Source organism: Heptranchias perlo, chromosome 14, assembly GCF_035084215.1.
Source record: "Heptranchias perlo isolate sHepPer1 chromosome 14, sHepPer1.hap1, whole genome shotgun sequence".
Lineage (NCBI taxonomy): Eukaryota > Metazoa > Chordata > Chondrichthyes > Hexanchiformes > Hexanchidae > Heptranchias > Heptranchias perlo.
The window spans coordinates 42500004-42512950 of record NC_090338.1 but is presented as its reverse complement, the minus strand read 5'-3'; the positions used below and the strand labels follow the sequence as shown (position 1 = coordinate 42512950).

Below are 12947 nucleotides of genomic sequence, written 5' to 3'. Positions count from 1 at the left end.
AGGGTATTGAACTGAGTGCTTGAATCTAAAGACAATTTACTCAATGATACTACCACTAAAAATAAAGTGACAAAGGTGCGTATTTGTAAAATTCACATTACCTGATTGATCTCCACCTTCTGCATTTACCACACACGTATGACATGGCAGCAGTAGTAAGCCAGTAGTCTGTCCTTCTTTGGTTTGATTCTTCAAACTATCATTCTGTTCTGAAAGTATGTTGAAAAGTTTTACTGGAAGCATTTTTCTCTATGCATTGGATTGTTTTGCTCTGGAGGCTGCCATTTTTGCATGTTTCCTTAGTTTCTTTACCAACCTTTCCCACAGTATTACTGATTGCTGGCAGCCGATTATAACTAGTAGGATTGGCTCGCCTTGCAATTTTCGATGAGGCCTGTCCTCCCTGCTGCCACGTGGTGGCCAAGTGGCCAAGGCCCCATCGCAATTTTGAGGCTATTAACTTCATTCACTTCTTGCTGCACTGAATGTTGGCATTAATTCAGATAGCACTAGAGTAGATTTTTAGGTGATCTGCACTGATTGTACAGGTGCAAACATGTGCATGGGGGATAGGAAAATGAAGGGAGCGGACTTAGACATGTTTGGCACCTGATTCCTTCTGCCTGCAGCTTTTTTCTCTGCCTATGTGTTGTGTGCTAGAATGCTTTCACACATTTCACAGTAAATTAACATTCAATGGATGGAAAACCATAGACCTACAAATTGGGTGCATGCCCGACTTACTGATAATATGTTCCCATCGTTTAATGCTTGGCACCTAGAGTACTTCATTAACAACCACAACTTGTATTTATATAGGGTCTTGAACACAAAAAAAAATGTTCTAAGGGAGATAGGAGAATAGAAACTGAGCCATGGAGGAAGTGATTAGGAAGAGTGACAAAGAGCTTGGTCAAAAAGATGGGCCTTGACTAGGATTTTAAACATCGAGTGGGAAGAGGAGAAAGGAATAGCTTTAGTGGGGGGAGTTTTATTGACTAGGGCCTAGGCAGCCAATGACTCTGGACTAATGGTGGGGTGAAGGGAAGCGGTGATGCACAAAAAGCCAGTCAGAGGATCTAAGGATGCAAAAGGCAATACAAGAGTAGAAGAGGTTGCACAGAGAGAGTGGTGGTCCTGAATGGATTTGAAGATGAGGACAAAGATTTTAAATTTAATGTTTGAGGGACAGGGAGCCAATGTAGCAAGGGTGGGAGTAATTGATCAGGGGGATGTAGTACAGGGTAAAATATTGGCTGCTATATTTAGCACAAATTGGAGTTTATGAGAGTGAAAGATGGGAGGCCAGCAAGGAGGGTATTGGAACAATCAAATCAAGAGGTGAAAAAAGCCTGGATAAAAATTTCAGTCATGGAGGGGCTGAGGTATAGGCAGAGTCATGAGATGTCACTGAGGTGGAAGTAAGCGATCTTTAGTGGTAGACAGAATATGTAATTTGAAGCTCAGGTCTAAGTTGAACAGGATGCCAAAGTTTCACGTGGTCTCCTCCACCTTGATCAAGTGGCCCAGGAAGGGTATGGAGTCAATGGAAAGAGTATCTGATGGGTATTGAAAATGATGGATTTGGACTTCCCAATGTTCGGATGAAGAAAATTATGAGTTATCTATGCCTTGAAGTTAGGTAGGCACTCTGATAGCTTGGAAGTGGTCGTGGAGTTGAGCAAAGTGGCCGAGAGGTAGCTATGAGTGACATCAGCATACATGTGGAAGCTGACCCAATGCCTGTGGGTGATGTCATCAAGGGACAATATATAGATGAGGAAGCTGAGGGTCCCACCCATGAATCGATCCTTGGTGAACTCCAGAGATGATGGTGTGGGGACTGGAAGAGGAACCATCGTTGGCGATATGCTGGTTATATTTAGATAGCTAGGAGAGGAACCATGGACCTGACAACGGAGGAGAGGCGATTGAGTAGAATAGTGCAATCGATGGTAATCAAACATGGAGAAGTTGAGGAAGTCAAAGAGGGATAATGCATCACAGTCACAGTTATAGGGGATGTCATTCGTGATTTTGGCCGAGTCCTAGAATATATGTAGAAATGTTTAAATGAATATTTAATGCAATTTTCAGGCTTCTGCATGAGGATTGCATTTTTTTAGTACAAAGTCCATTTTGACTGGTACCAGGGAAGCTCTATGATCGATGAAACACTTAAGAGTGAACAGATTTTGGATTTATTATTTGTTATGAACTTTTTACAATAGCTTTTGAATACTGTGTTGTTTTTATCGGAGATTTTAGAAATTTTTCAATATTTCTGATCTTTTTATTGATTATGAATGTGTGGAATTATTTTTTGAAGGAGCAATTTTTATTTATCCATTACGGTAAGCTTGGTTTTTGGTTTTTATACCCGCCAAGAAATAGTTTATTATGGCCTATGAAGTCACTGGGTCATTTACAGTATGTTAGGAGAACAAAAGCAGATGAAATAAGAGGGCACATGAAAAGAAATCCTCCACTACAATTTTCACAGGAGCTTAGAGAGCCACAAGGCATTTAGATGCAAGCTGCAGAGTACCATGGTGGGTGGGAAGGGTAGGTAAAGTTTTTCATGTAGGTTGGTTTGTATCAACCACAAATACAGTATTGCATGCTTGAAGAGGTACAAGATGAAAGGACTTTGTCAAGAAGATTGGCAGACCATCTAAGCTGCACTGGCCACACTTGCCTTTACGCCACCAATGATATCTGCATGCATGCTTGCCAATGACCGAAGATAATTTCCTCTGGGGGACTTCAGAACAGCAGGGAACCAATTGCACAGCTTTGCCATCCTTGCAGGGACACCTGCAGCCAACCTGCAACAGAGGCTTAATGCTGCATGTGGCTTTGAAGGTCAATTCACCACTTTCTTTGATGCCTCATGCTTACTACAGACATACTATACTACTAACCGAGATGGAGGGACCCTGGAGTGCAAATGAGGGGAACCCTTTCCCACCCCCATCTTCTTCTCACACGCTTTTCATGCAGCATAATGTCAACTTCATCAGCCATGAAACAGGAGATCAGGTGTTGCATGGCTCTCTGTCACTTGCCCCCAGACCCCATATTGTGCCTGGCAGTTCTTGATCAGTCTTTGATCAAAACTGCTGAATGGTTGGAATGCCTTTTGAACCTTTCTGAAAGCTATAAGAGCTATTGCCCTGTGCATGCAGCCAAGCTGTTTAAAATTCACCCACACATCATTTTACACCCTCTCCCCGTTAAACTAGATCCTTGCACGAGGAAAAATCTGCACAGGGATCTTTGAATATTGTGGAAATGAGCTAACCCAGAAAAATTAAGGTAGCAGCAAACTACATTTCTGGCTAGATTTGCTAAAGAATTTAACCATTCTCGATTGAAATCACCAGAACCTGAAAGTCCACCCTCCTATGACTGCAGTGCAATTTGTAAAGAGAGTCAACCTGCTGGATGGAATACATATGATCATGGCAGCTGGGAGAGCAATTTCACAGACTTCCATGATGCCTCTTCCTGGTATAGAATGATCCTGAGGAAGGCTGAGAAAGAAAACATCATTCCATCACTGGGAATGAGAAAGGAAGAATTCAACATCCTTGCACAGCTGAGCATTCTGAAATTGATGGTGAAATCTGTGATGCATTCATTATAAATAATGTAAAACAAGTGGTTAGCAGTGATGAATAGGGCCTGGAAAGTGAGCAATGCCTGACAATTTTACACTAGATTCTTGAGAGGGAATGAACCTGGTGAAGATGCTGACTGAAGTTCCTTTTGAAGAAAGAAAGAACTTGCATTTCTATAGTGCTTTACCACATCCTTGGGACTCCCGAATGTGTTTTAGAGCCTATGGATTGCTTTTAAAGTGCAGTCAAAGTTGTTATATAGGAAAATGCAGCGGCCAATTCGCATACAGTGCAAACAAATGAATGAATGACCACATAATCTTTTTGTTTATGGTAATGTTTGTTAGGATAAGTACTTCTTTAAGTAAAAACATGAGATCTTTTATATCCACTCAAGCTGGTAAACAGGACGTTGGTTTAAATCTTACCTGAAAGACGATATCTCTGATAATGCAGCAGTTTCTCAGTAATACACTGAAGGATTAGCCTAGATTATACGTTTAAACCCATAATTGGTCTTAAAAATTTATGACCTTCTGATTCAGAGCAAAACTGCTTTGAGCCAAGCTGACACATTGGGCCGGATTTTGCTGTGAAAGTAATGGTGAGGCGAACAGCGCTCACTGTTATTTATGCGCAAATCGGACAGCAACTTCCGGCAAGCGCATACGCGCAGTTAATGCGAAAATCCAAAAGTTGCTGTCTGAGTTGCGCCACTCCTCCGTAAGCTGCGCGAAAACAGCATCTCGTCGTCTGCCTCCCCATTCAAATGTATTGAATGGCGTAAAATTCCTGTACTGACTATTGGGAATATATATACAATCTTAGGGAGCCCCTGCTCCGCTACTCACCACCCAGTTCTAAAAGATTCGAGTTGACCCCAATTGGTTATGGTGGCACGTACTTTATTACGAAGAACAGTTTATACACTCAGTATTTAAGCAGCAGTTTACAGAATGGAAACTGGAGATATTTTACCTGCGTCCACTCTGGGTAGAGCGCGTGCCTTGGCCTCTCGCCTCACGCGGTCCTCATGGCCCCCACCCTTGGATTCTGTGGATCCTGCCTTCTGCAGACTTCTTTCCTTCTTCTGACATGGGTGTTGGGCTCCAGCCAGCACGTCCACCTTAACAAACCTAGGCTGCTGTCTCTGGAGGGATCCTCCATGCTGAACCTTTGTTTGAGCTTTACATTTATACACCGTTTAGTAGGAAGTCCTGTGGTAAGCGGACTAAATATCCTCAGCACAGGTAGTGAGGCCAGACGTAGTCCATGAGCTTGCTAAAAGGGATCCCAACGGACTGGCACCTGACCTGACATCATTGACTTGCTGAGATAATGGCAAGCCATTTGCCCTCATCAATATGGATAGTGATGCTACCTTGCTGAGCACTTAATCTGTCTGGGAGCTGAGACAATGGCAAGGTGTAGATCAAGGGATAGACACTGTACTCTGCAGCTGCGATCGAGAGTCCTGAAGGCTGTGTTGCCTGCCCAGTGCCAAGGTTAAGGACCTCTCTTCGCAGCTGGAAAAGAACTTGGAGCATGAGGGGAAGGATCCAGTTGTCATGGTCCACGTAAGAACCAACGACATAAGTAGAACTAAGAATGGGGTTCTGCTAAGACAGTTTGAGGAGCTAGGGTCTAAATTAATAAGCAGAACCTCAAAGGTAATAATCTCCGGATTACTACCTGAGCCACATGCAAATTGGCTCAGAGAGCTAAATGCGTGGCTCAGAATGGTGTGGGAGACAAGGGTTTTGATTCATGGGGCACTGGCACCAGTACTGGGGAAAGAGAGAACTGTTCCATTGGGACGGGCTCCACTTAAACCGGGCTGGGACCAGTGTCCAGGCGAATCGAATATCCACGGCTGTAGATAGGGCTTTAAACTAAAAAGGGGGAGGAGAAGGGGTCAGGTGAGGAGAAATTTAGAAATCTAATCAGGAAAGTCAAGGCAACAGAGCAGTGTAGTGATTTGGGTAAAGATAAGCAGAGTGTGGCAGGAAGGGACAGCGAGTTTACCGATAATATTGCATCAGCAAATCGTGTCAAAGCAGGAAAAGATGGTAAAAAGTCAAAATTAAAGGCTCTTTATCTGAATGCATGGAGCTGAGCATTCATAACAAGAAAAATGAATTAGTTGCAAAAGTAGATATAAATGGGTTTTATCTATTAGCCATTACAGAGACATGAGCCTCAATGGCGTTCATTGCAAGAGGATTGGTGTACAAAATTATGAGGGGCACAGATAGGATGGATACTAAGGAGCTTTTTCCCTTCGTTGAGGGTTCTATAACAAGGGGACATAGATTCAAGGTAAAAGGCGGGAGGTTTAGAGGGGATTTGAGAAAGAACTTTTTCACCCAGAGGGTGGTTGGAGTCTGGAACTCACTGCCTGAAAGGGTTGTGGAGTCAGGAACCCTCACAACATTCAAGAAGCATTTGGATGAGCACTTGAAATGCCATAGCATACAAGGCTACGGACCAAATGCTGGAATATGGGATTAGAGTAGACAGGGCTGATGGCCGGCGCGGACACGATGGGCCGAAGGGCCTCTATCCGTGCTGTATGACTCTGTGACTCTCTATGACTCTATTGGTGTTCATTGCAAGAGGATTTGAGTACAGGAACAGGGATGTCTTACTGCAGTTGTATAGGGCCTTGGTGAGACCACATCTGGAGTATTGCGTGCAGTTTTGGTCTCCTTATCTGAGGAAGGATGTCCTTGCCATGGAGGGAGTGCAACAAAGGTTTACCAGACTTATTCCTGGGATGGCAGGACTGACGTACGAGGAGAGATTGGGTCGACTAGGCCTATATTCACTCGAGTTTAGAAGAATGAGGTGATCTCATCGAAACATATAAAATTCTAACAGGACTTGACAGACTAGATTCAGGGAGGATGTTCCCCATGGCTGGGGAATCCATAACCAGGGGTCACAGTCTCAGGATATGTGGTATGCCATTTAGAACTGAGATGAGGAGAAATTTCTTCATTCAGAGGGTGGTGAACCTGTGGAATTCTCTACCACAGAAAGCAGTGGAGGCCAAGTCATTAAATATATTCAAGAAGGAGATAGATATATTCTTGATGCTAAAGGGATCAAGGGATATGGGGGAAAAAGTGGGTACAGGGTACTGAGTTAGACGATCAACCATGATCATTTTGAATAGCGAAGCAGGCCCAAAGGGCCGAATGCCTACTCTTGCTCCTATTTTCTATGATTCTATGATTCTATGATTTTCAAATCAAATTGCGGGTGCATTGGGGGCGGGGGGGGGCTGCGAAAATCGGGAAAATCCCAAGCAGGTGAGGAAGCCGACCCCGACCCGCCGACTTCCGGGTTTCCCACAGACGCCCCTGTGTGCGCACGTGCTTCATGAATGCGGAAGTCCCACCGGCAATTAAAGCCGGCGGAATGGTAGTTAAAGAACCAAATGTACCTCATTAAGGTACTTAAGGTACTTTATTTCTGACATAATAGATAGTTAAAACCATTTTAAACTTACCTGGGCGGCTTTCCCACAGCTTCGAATTCACACCTGGTGAAACCGGGCTGGATCAGGCAAAAATAAAGTAAATAAATTAAATAAAAAACCGTTGCAAAAAAGTTAAAAAACAAAATAAACCGAATTTTCCACTCATGTCACCTGCACCCCCTGCTCCGATGTCCCCCTTTCCGATGACGCCCTCTCCCCCCGATGTCTCCCTCTCTGATGTCCCTCTCAGCCCCCAATGTCTCCTGTACTGATCTCCCCCTCTCCCCCCTGATCTCCCTCTTCACTCCCCCTGATCTCCCTCTTCACTCCCCTTGATCTCCCTCTCCCCCTCAATCTCCCTCTTCCCCCCAATCTCCCCTCCCCCCCGATCTCCCCCCCCAAACTCCCTCTCCCAACCGATCTCCCCCCGATCTCGTTCCCCCCCCCCCCGATCTTCCCCTCTCCTCCCCCGATCTTCAGCGCCCACCACTCTCTGTTCCAGCGCCGGATGATGTCTCTCGCTCTCTTTTTCTCCCCTCCCTCCCCCCTCGACGTTGCAGCTCTTGTCGGCAGTCAGCCTGTCAATCAGCGAAACCATTTCAGAATTGAACCCATGGTTGCAAAGGGACTGAGGTTGGGAACTAAATATTCCAGTGGACATGACGTTTAGAAAAGACAGGCAGAATGAAAAGGGAGAGGGTGCAGCCTTAATAATAAAGGATGGCATAAGGACAGTGGTGAGAAAGGATCTTGGCTTGGAAGATCAGGAAGTGGAATCGATATGGGTGATAATAAGAAATAACAAAGGGCAGAAAACAATGGTGGGAGTAGTTTATAGGCCCCCTAATAGTAGCAGTACAGTTGGACAGAGTATAAATCATGAAATTATAGGAGCTTGTTACAGGGTAATGCAGTAATCGTGGGGGACTTTAATCTTCATATAGAATGGCCAAATCAAATTGGCAAAGGTATTTGGAGGATGAGTTCATGGAATGCATTTGAGACGGTTTGCTAGTCATGGAACCAACCAGGGAACAGGCTATTTTAGATCTTGTATTGTGTAATGAGACAGGGTTAATTAGTAATCTCACTGTAAGAGATCCTCTGGGGAATCGTGATCATAATATGATAGAATTTAACGTTGAGTTTGAGAGTGACGTACTTAAGTCAGAAACTAGAGTCTTTAACTTAAATAAAGACAATTACATAGGTACGAGGGGCGAGTTGGCTAAGGTAGATTGGGAAACCAAATTAAAGGGTATGACGGTTCAAAAGCAATAGCAAACATTTAAATAAATATTTCAATATTCTCAACAACTATACATTCCTTTGAGAAATAAAAACTCCATGGGAAAAGTGATCCACTCACTAAAGAAGCTATTAGATTAAAAGAAGAGGCCTATAATGTTGCCAAGGAGAGTAGTAAGCCTGGGGATTGGGAGAGTTTTAGAAACCAACAAAGGACGACAAAAAAATGATAAAAAGAGAAAAAATAGAATATGAAAGTAAACTAGCAAGAAATATAAAAACAGATTGTAAGAGCTTCTACAAGTATGTAAAAAGGAAGAGAGTAGCAAAAGTAAACATTGGTCCCTTAGAGGCTGAGACAGGAGTAATTATAATGGGAAATCAGGAAATGGCAGATGAGTTAAACAAATATCTTGTATCTGTCTTCACAGTAGAAGACTCAAAAAACAAACCAGAAATAAAGGGGACCCAAGGGTCTAATGAAAGTGAAGAACTTAAAGTAATTAATATAAGTAGAGAAAAAGTACTTGAGAAACTAATGGGACTAAAAGCTGATAAATGGCCTCCATCTGAGAGTTCTAAAAGAGGTGGCTGCGGAGATAGTGGATGCATTGGTTATGATCTTAAAAATTCCCTATATTCTAGAATGGTCCCAAGGGATTGGAAGGTAGCAAATATGACCCTGCTATTCAAGAAAGGAGGAAGAGAGAAAACAGGGAACTACAGGCCAGTTAGCCTGATATCAACAGTTGGGAAAATTCTGGAATCCATTATTAAGGAAGTGGTAACAGGACACATAGAAAATCGTAATATGATTAGGCAGAGTCAACATGGTTTTATGAAAGGGAAATCGTGTTTGACAAACCTATTAGAGTATTTTGAGGATGTAACTAGTAGGGTAGATAAAGGGGAACCAGAGGATGTCGTATATTTGGATTTTCAAAAGGCATTCGATAAGGTACCATATAAAAGTTTGTTACACAAGATAAGGGCTCTTGGGGTTGGGGGTGACATATTAGCATGGATAGAGGATTGGTTAACAGTCAGGAAACAGAGAGTAGGGATAAATGGTCATTTTCAGGTTGGCAGGCTATAACTAGTGGGGCGCCACAAGGATCGGTGCTTGGGCCTCAGCTATTTACAATCTATTTTAATGACTTAGATGAAGGGATTGAGTGTAATGTATCCAAGTTTGCTGATGATACAAAGCTAGGTGAGAAAGTAAGCTGTGAGGAGGACACAAAGAGCTTGCAAAGGGATATAGACAGGTTAAGTGAATGGGCAAGAAGGTGGCAGAATGGGTATAATGTGGGGAAATGTGAGGTTATTCACTTTGGTAGCAAGAATAGAAAAACAGAATAATTTTTAAATGGTGAGAAACTATTGAATATTGGTGTTCAGAGAGACTTGGGTATTCTCATACATGAAACACAAAAGTTAGCATGCAGGTACAGCAAGCAATTAGGAAAACAAATGGAATGTTGGCCTTTATTGCAAGGGGGTTGGAGTACCAAAGTAAGGAAATCTTACTACAATTGTACAGGGCTTTGGTGAGACCTCACCTGGAGTACTCTGTGCAGTTTTGGTCTCCTTAAATAAGGAAGGATATACTTGCCTTAGAGGCGGTTCACTAGATTAATTCCTGGGATAAGAGGGTTGTCTTATGAGGCGAGATTGGGTAGAATGGGCCTATATTCTTTGCAGTTTAGAAGAATGAGAGGTGATCTAATTGAAATATATCAGATTATAAGGAGGCTTGACAGGGTGGATGCTGAGAGGTTGTTTCCCATGGCTGAAGAATCTAGAACTAGGGGGCATAGTCGCAGGATAAGGGGTTGGCCATTTAAGATTGAGATGAGGAGGAATTTCTTCACTCAGAGGGTTATGAATCTTTGGAATTCTCTACCCCAGAGGGCTGTGGATGCTGAGTCATTGAATATATTCAATTGTAAACAATTTTACAACACCAAGTTATAGTCCAACAATTTTATTTGAAATCTACAAGCTTTCGGAGGCTTCCTCCTTCCTCAGGTAAATATATTCAAGGCTGAGATAGACAGATTTCTGGACTCTAGGGGAATCAAGTGATATGGGGATCGGCCAGGAAAGTGAGGTTGAAGATCAGCCATGATCTGATTGAATGGCAGAGCAGGCTCGAGAGGCCATGTGGCATACACCTGCTCCTATTTCTTATTTTCTTAAGGTACTCAATCTTATCAATATAGATGGGCTCTTCTCTCTCTGGGAGAAGGCTGCCCGCCTGTTCCCAGTCATCTCAAACAAAGGGTGAGCTGTGGGCTTAGAATGCACATCCCCGAGCTAATCACCTTAATATACTGAGTGTCTGTGGCTATCCCCAGTAAAAGTCCCTGATACAGACTTATAATTTGTACAATATGTGTAGTTACATACAAAATGTATTTCATGATACATACATTGTGTAAAAACAATTCTTTGATATCTGTTACACTTGTAGTACACACCTGCATAATCCAACAACTGAAGTCATAGATATGGACTAAACTTGTCACAAAGAGTTAGCGTTTGTCCATTCTAGTCTAAGTACCCTTTTAATGGTTGGTAAGTCTTAATTACTGCTAAACAACCTCTCTGGCATTGAAAATTAACTTTTACAAGTGTGGAGTCTCATTCCTTCAGCTTTTAATTATAGTTGGAGATTTTTTTTAAAAGTTTAACCTTTTTTTCCCCTGTTTTATTTCTCTTAATCCAATCTTACTTTCCCTCTCTTTATTTTGCTTTCTGTACCTGATTTGACATTGAATTCACTATTCTAACTTACACTTCCTGGTTCACATTGTGTGCTGCTCATTAACGATTCTTTAATCTGATTGGTTGAGGAGACACACAGTTGCTTGCCCTGTTCACACAGGTCCCAGATGTCCGGGAGAATGTCTATGGGAAAGTGCAAGTCCATTGAACAGCTGACTCCGTTCATTCGCTGCTCACAGAAAATGTCCAGTAGCAAACTAACATGATAGGCCCCGAAATTGCTTAGGTTTCAATATTGTGCAGGATGATGTCCTCCAGCATTGACTCCACCTGAATTTACAGGGTGAGTGGGAAGATGTTTCATTAACTTGAGATAAGCAGATATAATTGCCTGCCCTATGCCAAAGAAAACTTTGGCCATTGCCTGTCTTTGAGGGTTGCCCATGCCCTCCCTACGCCCGATCCCAGCACTGGTCCAGTTGATCTTTGAGTAAAGGTGTTAATCCATTACAGTTTTTGCCAGTGTTAGCTTGGTTCACTTGGTAGCACGCGCACCTCTAAGTTAGAAGTTTGTTGGTGTAGCCCCATTCCAGGACTCAAGCACATAATATAGGCTAACATTTCAATGCATTACTAGGGAGTGCAGCATTTTTGGAGGTATCATTCTTTGGATGAGATGTTAAACTGAGATCTGTCTTCCTGCTGAATTGGCATTAAAAATCCCATGGATATTGTTCAAAGAAAAGCAGAGAGTTTTGACCAAATTACTCCCTCAATTAATAGCACAAAAACAAATTAACTCATCATTCATGTTTGTGGGATATTGCTTCGCACAAAATGGCTGTGTTAAAAAAAAAGTAATTAATTGTATGTGAAGGGGTAGATTTTCAATTTGCTGTAAAACTGATATTGTGGATCAGCCACCTGTTATAGAAACCATGATTATAATTTCTATTGACTACAATTAAATAAAAATCAGGCGGTTTCTCTAATGGGCGGCCAGTCCGAAACATTATTTTACACCCGGGCAGCAAGTTTAAAATGCATTGAAGTGCATTGGGACATCCTGAGTCTCCTGATAAGGTACTATATGCAAGTTCTTTTTTTCTTTATATTAAATTAAGTGAATTTTCTCAAGTGTGACCATCAATACTCTTCTTAGCATATAATAGCACAGGTCTTTGATCATAATCGATCACACCACCTTTATAAGTTGGTGTTGTAGCATGTTATGTCTTTACACAAGAGCTGAATGGTTCACTTAGAATATTTCCAAAATCTAATGGCCCAGAAATTGCTCAGAGCGGTGAACCAACAGTGCTCGCCACTCCATAGATTCATACTAACCCACTAACTTACCATGGTCTTTACTGGGTGCACTTCCACCAATAGGAAGTGGAGAAGAGCACAGCGTTAGCTCCAGTGAAGGATCCATGGGAGAAGCGAGAGGATCCCACTCTCCCCCCCACCAATCAGATTACAGCATTTTTGACAAGCTGCGAACAGTTTCTGCAAGCTAGAACCTAAAAACCAGGAAGTGAAAGGTACAACACTAAAATCATTGTAAAAACAGTTATAGACAGCAAATAAAAAAGAAAGGGGTAGAAATAATCAAATTAAATAAAAGAAACAGAAGGAAAAAGTAAAAAAAGTTCTTTAATTTTTTAAAAAAAATTAATAACCAAAAACTATTAAAATAAGGAGTAATGAGACTCCACGTTTTTAAAAGATAGTTTTTAGTTGTTTGGCAGTCATTAAGATTGTTAAAACTTAGTTTAGACCTGGTATTTTTAAGCATACCTATTTTGTGGCATTATTAGTTACTTTCCACTGGGCAGAAGAGCAAGTTGGCGCTGGTCCAT

At 42.2% G+C, this 12947-nt stretch overlaps 1 protein-coding gene across 1 annotated transcript in view; it reads left to right on the top strand.

Annotated features, from left to right (window-relative positions):
• The window catches only part of unc5a (unc-5 netrin receptor A), a gene marked incomplete at its 5' end in the record, with an annotated part of 199186 nt that overhangs the window by 100496 nt on the left and 85743 nt on the right, over nt 1–12947 (top strand). The window lies entirely within an intron of this gene.